The sequence below is a fragment of the Schistocerca piceifrons genome, chromosome 4 (assembly GCF_021461385.2).
Source record: "Schistocerca piceifrons isolate TAMUIC-IGC-003096 chromosome 4, iqSchPice1.1, whole genome shotgun sequence".
Taxonomy (NCBI): Eukaryota; Metazoa; Arthropoda; class Insecta; order Orthoptera; family Acrididae; genus Schistocerca; species Schistocerca piceifrons.
The window spans coordinates 465,708,311-465,719,490 of NC_060141.1; positions in this window are offsets into that span (position 1 = coordinate 465,708,311).

Below are 11,180 nucleotides of genomic sequence, written 5' to 3' on the forward strand. Positions count from 1 at the left end.
TCATAGGAGCCAGTAATTTTCAAACCAGTCTGATCACCATCCGCTGTTCGTACAAAATTCCTTTATTTAATATTTTTACGAGATATACTAAACCGTAGTGCAATGCTCCGCGTTTTCGCAAGTACTTTCTTTAGAAGTGTAAGGATAGCACTTTTGAGAAAATGTTTCGGAAATTTTTGAGAAAGAGGCATTGTTCATATTTTGCCCTTCTGTCACGATGTCGGCTAAAAGAAAAGAACAAACGTCCTTCATCTTCGATGGCCTGAATTTATATTAACGGTATAAAAGGTTCACCAGTGAAAATGTGTGCTATAGATGAAAAATGAGACAATTACCAACTGAAAATGATGTAGTAGATATAACTTATATACTGTGGGTGGAAAAATGCGACAAGATGAAATTTAGAAAGCAAACTGGTACTTCAGAGGATTAAACGCAAAAATTATTGAAACCTATATGAAAAGTAATTGACATTAACTCATTGAAAGAACCTTTATCGATCTTCGTCTTATTTGATTCAGTATATTCCCTCAACTTCAGGCACATGCATAACATGATTTGCTTTCTAAAACACAATCTTTTTTCATTCTATAGATTTTCAGTGTATCTTTGCTATTAATTTATCTACTCTTTTGATCGTGTTCTTTATTTCTCTCCTACATACTTTCTCTTCCCAATGACTGCTTACAAAAGCGTCATCCATTGTTGACGTATTTCTGACCTGATCACTTATTTTTGTTTTCGATTCTTTATTTCTTTTCGTTCTTCGTTTTAATTTTGCCAGTTGCATTCGATATAGTTCGAGAATTGTTGCTTTTGTCAATAAAGCAGAGTGATTATCAAAGTTTCACGTGACCTTACCTCTGATTCCTTTCTATCCACTGTTATCCAGTCTTAAGTACTTCTTAATTTCCGGCCGGGGTCGCCGAGCGGTTCTAGGCGCTACAGTCTGGAACCGCGCGACTACTACGGTCGCAGGTTCGAATCATGCCTCTGACATGGATGTATGTGATGTTCTTAGGTTAGTTAGGTTTAAGTAGTTCTAAGTTCTAGGGGACTGATGACCTCAGATGTTAAGTCCCATGGTGCTCAGAGCCATTTTTGAACTTCTTAGTTATGTTACATTCCTATTATTTTGAACTCTTGTTAATGTCTTAGTATGATCAATGGTAAGGACATCTGAAAATACAATCTAAGAAAAAAAGACGATGCACCACGAAGGAATTATCCGAATGTGATGGAAATTCGTAGATCTGATGTACGTGTACAATCAAACAATTATAAGAGTTTCAGAAAATTTGGATGACTTATTCAAAAGAAAGAGCTGTACAAGTAGAGCAAGCCAATAATGCATTGCTCAATTTCTGGCCTTTATACAAGCAGTTATTCGGCTTGGCAATGATTGATAAAGTTGTTGGAAGTCTTGCTGAGTGATACCGTGCCAAATTCTGTCCAATTGGGGCTTAGATCGTCAAAATCCTGAGCTGGTTGGAGATCCCTGGGAATAATGCTCTTAACAGTTCCAGCTGGGAGAGATCCTCTGACCTTGCTGGCCAATGCAGAGTTTGGCATGTGCAAAGGCAAGCATTAAAAGCTGTCATCGTGTGTGGGCGAGAATTATCCTGCTGAAATGTGAGCTCAGGATGGCTTTACATGTGGGGTGTAGAGTATGCCAAGGATGACAACCGAAGGGGTCCTGCTATGAAAAGAAATGGCGTCCACGACCATCACTCCTGGTTATCGAGCCGTATGGCGGATGTCAGTCTGGCTGGTATCCCACCGCTGTCTGGGGCCTCTCCAGCCTCGTCTTCGCTGTTGATCGGAGCTCATTTCGAAGCGAGACTAATCACTGAAGACAGTTATACTCCAGTCAATGAGATTCCAGGCCGAAGACATGCCTGGAGATGCCCCGGACTGTGGTGGGATTCCAACCTGACTATCGCCCGCTACACGGCCCGGAACCAGAAGTGATTATCTGACGTGCCATTTCATTTCAGAGCAGAACTTTGATTAACATCCGCTGCACCCTTAGATCGGAATACATGGGAGATATTCTAGGCCGCTATATGGCACTTCATCCAGAGCTTACATTTCAGCAAGGTTCCCGCCTGCGCATAGCAAGAGTGCTTACCAAACCCTACCTTAGCCAGCAAGGTCGCCTTACATCTCCCCAATCGGGAACGTCTATGGGAAGGTTCTCTAACCAGCAGGGGATTTTTACGATCTAATGCTCAGTTTTTACGGAATTTGGGACGATATTTGTTTGGGGGGACATCCGACAACTTTATAAATGAAGGCCAAGCCGAATAACAAATGGTTCAAATGCTTCTGAGCACTGTGGGACTTAACTTCTGAGGTCATCAGTCCCCTAGAACTTAGAACTACTTAAACCCAACTAACCTAAGGACATGCCCGAGGCAGGATTCGAACCTGCGACCCTAGCAGTCGTGCGGTTCCGGACTGAAGCGCCGAATAACAGCTTGCATAAGAGACAGGGATGCACAAACATTGGCAGAAACTGTGGTCGTGTGTGTGTGTGTGACTTACCTGTGTTTGTGTTTGTGTGTGTGTGTGTGTGTGTGTGTGTGTGTGTGTGTGTGTGTTTGTTCCGTCTATTTTTAACAAAAGCCTTGTTGGCTGAAAGCTTATTTTGTGACAGTCTTTTTGTTGTGCCTATCTGCGACTCAGCATCTCCGCTAATTGGTGAGTAGCAACTACTATTTTTATAATATTACTAAATACTGTTTGGTCTGTTGTTTTATAACTATGGATCAGGTATTACGGTTGAATATTAAGGTTCCGTAGCGCAGTCCGTTAAAACTGAATCCTTAGATGATCACTTTGTTGTCTGTCCTTCCCTCGGTCTGTCTGTCTGTCCGACTGACTGTTAAGATCCTTTTTCTCAGAAACAGGTAGACGTATAATGTTGCAATTTATGTCATCTTCTAACGGTCCCTTGATGGCTGTAAAAAATTTAAGCTTCAAAGACAATGCTATTAAAAAATAGGGCTATTTATGTCACAAACATTTTGACCTAGAACCACGAAATTTGGCACGCAACAGGTTTTTATGGCACAGGTAAAGGAACAAATCCGAAAGTGTTAATTCGTAATTATATCACACGAAAAAAAATTTTTGCTCAGTTCTTAATCGCTATGTCTGATCGTCTTAACAGACCTCTTTTTCTCATGAACGGGAATTTGCCTGAAATACGATGGTCTACTGCCCCTTGCGGTGTAAAAGCTTTAAGCGTCTCAATTAATGTAGTCAAAAGATAGGGTCATTTACGTCGCAAATTTTGATACTGACTAAGACACTCATCGTAGGCGATAGGGTAACTCGTTGACCCAGAATCATGACATTTGGCAAGAAACAAGGTTTCACTGTACAGGCAACCTAAAAAAAATTCGAAAGCTGTTAAACTGCAATTATATCACACAAAAAATTTCTTTTGGCCATTAGAACGTACATTGCATTCATCATCCATCAGGAACATAATACAAAAATATTATTGCATGCGAACACAAAATGTAGCTAGTAGACTGTTTGAGCAAATAATTGAAATATTTTATTAAATTTTCTCTCTGTACGTATATAAACTGAAGTCCCCTGCTCGCTTTATTTTGTATGTTCGCGTTAGTCTCAGGAACTAGTGTAGAGACTCTGATCCACTCTTGTAATTCCTGAGACCGATTTTTGCCAGTATCGATATTGATAACACGCTAAAATCGTCGAGATTCTCGACCATATTCATAATTAAGGCGGTACGGAACCCTCAGTGAGCGAGTGCTACGCGGACTTGGCCAGATTTCTATTTTTCTCAATATAATATCTGCTGTACAACTGCATATATTGGGCGTTTAATGCAATTTTACTTATGCAAATGGCCATTTTCCTTCTTTATTATCCGCATCTTCCAGTATTATGGTATGATGTCCATATATTTAGCTTAACACTGAAAACTGAAGTTTTTGTTATTGGAGAGTTACGCAGGATCTGTCTATTACACATAGCGTGATGCCAGATATCAATATAAGATAGCTCCCCTGTCTTGTAACTTAACTTCCTTCCCTTGTTATTTTCATGTTTTTAAAATTACTTGGATTTAAGTACAAGCTGTTTGAGATATTTCTCTTTTGAATTGTTCGCCCAGTTTTACGACCTGGCTCACTCCCGATGATACTTTTTAGAGAGTACTGTCCTAGTCTTCTTGGCCCTTAACACGAATGCACGTCATTGAATCACTGTTGCTAATGTTAATGTTTTGGACTGAATACACAACTGATTTTTGCGATTTGAACGGTACGTCGTCTTCAACACAGTGAAATATTACTTATTTAACACTGTTAATTGGATCTGATGTATGTTCATTGTCACTATTGCAACTCTGTTCAGCTTCTACACTGTTTTTATATTTCCACTGCCCCGTACAAAATTTTCTTGTGCTATTTTTGCCTCTGCTTGCTAAGTGATCTGCCGGCCGGGATGGCCGAGCGGTTCTAGGCGCTACAGTCAGGAACCGCGCGACCGCTACGGTCGCAGGTTCGAATCCTACCTCGGGCTTGGATGTGTGTGATGACCTTAGGTTACTTAGGTTTAAGTAGTTCTAAGTTCTAGTGGACTGATGACCACAGAAGTTAAGTCCCATAGTGCTCAGAGCCATTTGAGCTAAATGATCTGAAGATGCGTGCTGCACGCAACCTACCCCAATTATCAGGTTTTAATTGTACAACGTAAATTGTTATTTAAGCATTAAAAATTTTTATTCAATAATTTAGAAATCCGTCGACAGTCTGAACGTCCATGAATTTGCCCTGATTTCTGAACTTGTCTTTTGGGAGATTTATTTATTTAATTTGTTAAATAATCAGGCAGTGTATATTCCTGTTAACATTTCTATACACCGTCACTTTCACTTTTTAGTAACGAGTCTCAAACGAGTGTCGCGACGATGAAGATTAAGATCTTTCACGCTGTGTCTTCGCTTTCCATCTGAGTGATTCACAGAAGTTCTACAAGTCACCGCAGTAGTAAAAAAACAATAAACAAAAAAAATGGACGAAGGCAAGAAACGGGCGTCTTCAGGTGCGTGGCGACTGTATGGAGATCAGAAACAACTGCGGCGAAGGAGCCTTTGTCGTGACGCTGTGTGGGCCATTCAGCGGCAAAGTCACGACGCAGCGCGTCGCGTCGTGTCGATTGCATCTGCAGACAAAGTGAAAGAGGAAAAAAATTGCGTCTCTCTCGCTGTGCCAACGAGCGGGAAAGTTCTGCACAGTCTTTGCTTCGAACTTTCACTAACCATATGTTTGTATTTTTTATCGTTTGTCTGGGCAATAAATATAGTAACTGCTTTTCCCTTGAAGTTTCTTGCGTCGTTAAAAACACGGCTTGATCGATATTTTGATAATGTGTGGTACTTTATAGCTCTCTAAAGAGTTAAAATCAAATCTACACTGCTTTGCATTATGCTCCGCTTCATGTCACGCATAACCAAGCCAAATAACATTTGCTCAATACGGTCATTTGTGTCCAGGGCGAGCTGTAGTTGAGTAGCGTTCATCATTGTCGTTTGGCAGTCTGGTGTCAGTGTCGCAATTGATAGAAGCTATTGTAAGGGATTTATGCTCTGGTATATCTCTTTCTGCTAGGAAAATATTTGGGCTACACTGGGTGTTTGGTCAGATGTATTTTATTGCTGGAAAAATTGGGCCTTACCGGTAACCACGGCATCCCTGTTTTCTTGCAGATACAAACTCTCCGGTTCACGACGACGTCTCCCTTGAACTGTGAGTCGTACATTGATGTAATTTTGGAGATAAATTCAGTGGTATACATGAATACTCTCTGCTACATATATTGCGAATAGATTTAGCAGGAAAGAAGTAATAAATTAAAATGGCATGCCTGAGACGAAAGTTTTACTTCATCAACAGCGAGAAAATCATAAACAATAAACTTTTCTCCTTTCATTAGTTTGTGGATAATTTCTGCGATAAAAGCTATCGAAAAGTTGGAAATTTTGTTTTAAGTTTGTCTCAAATACTGTATGAATATAATATACACTACTGGCAATTAAAATTGCTACACCACGAAGATGACGTGCTACAGACGTGAAATTTAACCGACACAAAAAAGATGCTATGATATGTAAATGATTAGCTTTTCAGAACATTCATACAAGGTTGGCGCCCGTGGCGACACCTACAACGTGCTGACATGAGGAACGTTTCCAACCGTTTTCTCATACACAAACAGCAGTTGACCGGCGTTGCCTGGTCAGACTTTGTTGTGATGCCTCGTGTAGCGAGGAGGAATGCGTACCATCACGTTGCCGACTTTGATATAGGTCGGATTGTAGCCTATCGCGATTGCGGTTATTCGTATCGCGACATTGCTGCTCGGGTTGGTCGAGATCCAATGACCGTTAGCAGAATATGGAATCGATGGGTTCAGGAGGGTAATACGGAACGCCGTGCTGGATCCCAACGGCCTCGTATCACTAACATGGCTGTAACGGATCGTGCAGCCACGTCTCGATCCCTGAGTCAACAGATGGGGACGTTTGCAAGACAACAACCACCTGCACGAACAATTCGACGACGTTCGCAGCAGCATGGACTATCAGCTCGGAGACCATGGCTGCGGTTACCCTTGACGCTGCATCACAGACAGGAGCGCCAGCGATGGTGTACTCAACGACGAACCTGGGTGCACGAATGGCAAAACGTCATTTTTGCGGATGAATCCAGGTTCTGCTTACAGCATCATGATGGTCGCATCGGTTTAGCGACATCGCGGTGAACGCACATTGGAAGCGTGTATTCGTCATCGCCATACTGGCATATGCGGTGCCATTGATTACACATCTCGGTCACTTCTTTTTCGCATTGACGGCACTTTGAACAGTGGACGTTACATTTCTGATGTGTTACGACCCGTGGCTCTACCCTTCATTCGATCTCTTCGAAACCCTACATTTCAGCAGGATAATGCACGATGGCATGTTGCAGGTCCTGTACGAGCCTTTCTGGATACAGAAAATGTTCGACTGCTGCCCTGGCCAGCACATTCTGCAGATCTCTCACCAATTGAAAACGTCTGGTCAATGGTGGCCGAGCAACTAGCTCGTCACAATAAGCCAGTCACTACTCTTGAGGAACTGGGGTATCGTGTTGAAGCTGCATGGGAAGCTGTACCTGTACATGCCATCCAAGCTCTGTTTGACTCAATGCCCAGGCGTATCAAGGTCGTTATTACGGCCAGAAGTGATTGTTAGGGGTACTGATTTCTCAGGATCTATGCACCCAAACTGCGTAAAAATGTAATCACATGTCAGTTCTAGTATAATATTTTTGTCCAATGAATATCCGTTTATCATATGCATTACTTCTTGGTGTAGTAATTTTAATGGCCAGTAGTGTACTTACGCAGTTTCTAACTTGAGTACTTGACTTGTGTTTAACTTTTGAGATAAAATTATACTCCTTAATGAGTAGGCTATGGGAATATTTAAAAACTTTTGTTTTCGTAAATAATTTTATGGTATATCGCAAATAAAATTATCTTTGCCTCTGGAATCCATTAAACAGGCAGCTTCCGCAGAAACCCAACGACCTTAGCCGATTATCAATACAGGTATCACCAATCTGCCATCCCTTACTATTACTTGGTGCTCGTCTGTAGTGGCATCGACATGTATGGGACACTGTAGTGACACCTAGCTCGCTGAATAATCACGAATTACGCTCAGCGAACGAAACAAGTAATCTATCATACAGGAAACTGCACGTAGATGTGCAACGCTGTTTGTTAGGAACTGTAAATTTTGTTACACGCACAAGCACAAACACTGATAAGCCAAAATATTATGACTACCTGCTTAATAGTTTGCCTGTCTGTATTGGAACGAAATAGTTCCCTCTGCGTATCGGGGATCTGGCAATTTGTTGGTATGTTTGTGGATGTATGTGACATTAGATGTCTACGCACAGGTCGTGTAACTCGCGGAAATAACGGACCACTGATTTACATATGCGGTGATGGCACCCGACAGCGACCCAGATGGGTTTCATAAGATTTACGTCAAGCGAATTTTATCGTCGAGACATCAGCGTGAGTTCCCTATAATGCTTCTCAAACCACTGTAGCACGGTTATGGCTCGGACACACGGACAGTTATACTGGTGAAAGATGACATCGCCGTCGGGGAAGACATCAAGCATGAAGGGATGCAGGCGGGTTCGAGCCGCAGTTCACCACGATGACAGTGTTTGTGGAGACGACCATCGACCTGGTATAGCAAAAATGTGATTCATCCATAGAGCCGACAGGCTTACATTGATCGACGGTCGAATCCCGTGCCCATTGCAATCGTAACTGACGACGTTGGGTCAACATGTGAACGTCTAGGAGTGGTCTGCTACCAAGCTCCATGTTCAACAATTTGCCATGAACGGTGTGCTCCGAAAGACTTTTGTGTGCTTTTTCGGCACAGATGCCACCGATCACTATCTATGCTACTTTGCGGGGCAAACAAGCTTCCGAACCCTGCGTTTTGTGAAGCGTCGTGCAGGTCCTACCATTTAGCACCTAGTGGTAGTTTCACTGTTCTTCTGCCTCTTTCAGTAGATTCTCACAACAGTAGCACATGAACATTCGACCAGCTTCGCCGTTTTCGAGATACTCGTTCGTAGGCTCTGTGTAATTAGTATCTGCCCTTCGTGAAAGTCGCTTATCTCAATGGATATCCCAACTTGCGGCCCATATCCTCGCTAGGGTGATCCCCCGTCCGTTTCTGCTCCGTTTACATATTTTTCTTACCACGTCACGTGCCCACAACGCCACCAGCCGACATCCTACGTCACGGTAGACAGTGGGTTTCATGTTTTGGCTTATCAGTGTATATGTGTTTTGCCGTGGTGGTTGTTGAACAACTCACCCGAACGCTATTGTGAATGACGAAATATTACTCCCATTTGCACAGCCAGTCGAGGAGAAATCAGGTAGCCCATTACCGAGCTGGACAGGATTCTTTGTTATTTGGTAGCTTTCAAAAATGTTAATCGCTATTAGTTTTTGTCTTTATTTTATATCTAACGGTAGACTGTACTGACTGGGATTATTCACAAAACAACGTAAAAACGGGAATGATTGGGTAAGGCTCCGGAGGGATGACGAAACATCGAAGGCAATACTGAGGCTACGACATATCTTGGAATATAGGTTGTAGGTTTAGAAAATGTTTTCGACAGTACTGGGTAGAATAGACTCGTTGAAATTCAGAATATTACAAAGATAAAATAAGGAGAATGAAGGGTTATTTAAAACTTGTATAGGAAACAACTGTGGTTACATGAATCGAAAATAATATGGGAAAAGTATTTGAGAAGGGAATGAGGAGTTGTAGTATGAGCCGCTGAACGGAATGAATAGTGTCTTGAAAATTAATTCTAGGATGAAAATCCATAAAAGTAAAGTAAGGGTAACGGAATGTAGTCGAACTATCAGGTGCTGTTGAGGGAATTAATTTAGAAAATGAGACAATAATATTAGTAGATTGGTTTTATTATAGGATCAACGAAATAGATGACGAAGTAAAAAGCAGAGAGCATATAAAATTCCGACGTGCAGTAGCAAGAGACACGTTTCTCGAAAAGTGAAATTCGTTAAAATTTAACAAAAATGTGTCAGGAGTTCTTTTCCGAAGATATTTGTCGTCGGTGTAGTCTTGACTAAAGTGAAAAACGGTCGTAAGTAGTTCAGACAAGAAGAGAACAGAAGAGGACTGCTGAAGACTAAATGTGTTCAACAGATAACAAATGAGGAAGTACTAAACGAACTGAAAAAAACAGCTTTTATGTCACAAATTAACTAAAAGAAGGATCCAGTTGATAGAACGCCTACTGAGTTCACAAGGAACTATTAATCTGGTAATGGGGGGACGTGAGGGCTAAAACTGCAGAAGCTGATCAAGACTTTACTACACTACTACAGCAAGTAGGTTCAAATACATCTAGCTTGTAATAGTTAAGCAGAGATGAAGACGTTTGCTCAGCACAGCATGCATGGAGAAGTGCCTCAAACAATTGTTCGGGTGTTCGGACTTAAGACCACGACATCAGCATTCGCAATGTACCAGGATAATAATTAAAATCCTAGAAAATCAGTAAAATGTATCTGTGGTACATTTACCTCGGTTCAACATCTTACCTCGTGCTAAATAACGAAGCTATAAAATGTTTATAAAAAGTGCGTTGGAATCATGGTTCAACGATTTTACCATTGTTTTACGCCACGGATGTCCATCAACGCCGAGAGACGAAAGTTTGATTTTTACAAAACTAGTCTACCTAACGTAGATGTGATAAAAGTTACCTGCTGTGGCGAATAATTTTGTTGTTGCATACTCTGAAAAAGACGAAAATACACACGAGCGACCACTTAGTGAATCACAGTACACCATATGTTTACAATAAGGAAACTTAACCTCCTTTCCCACAGCATGAGGGTCAATTTCTTGATCAGCCTACATTACTCAAACAGTTCAGGTGACTCCAAATACGTTACGTCAGGCTTTAAGGCTTTCACCGACTTCGTATGCCATCAGACCCCGAAATAACGTTCCTCCAGATGGCTAAATCATTGGTACTCGCTGTACCTTCAGTTTCCACCATTCTGCGATGACGTAAAAATGGGCATCGTTTGTCCTTTTCGTTTACCTCGCGTCGTGAAAGAGCAGCGGGAGGCACGTCGTTGCTCATAATACAAGGAATTACGCTCAGATTTGGAAAGTTGCGCTTATCTCTATAAGAATTTTATTACATAGCATAAAACTTAACTATAATGTAGCCAATGAAGTTCAAAAACTAGAAGTGTATGTTCCAGTATAGGGTTACATTTTCTTCAGCCTCATCATGAAGGCCTGGCAAGGTATGAATTATTCCTCTACTCTTCCCCTTCAGGAGAAATAACGTTCCTCCAAATGGCTAAATCATTGGTACTCGATTACTACGTCACCCACAAAAAACCAAAAGGAAGCAGCCCGTGAATAACGACTGAATAAAGTCACAGAGACGTTTATGTCCCTCCCAGAATCTAAAGCTGACAGCTCACTCTTTCACCATTTAACATTTTCGATCATCCTCCCCGTAGCCCGTATTCTGTTTAAAATAAGTTTG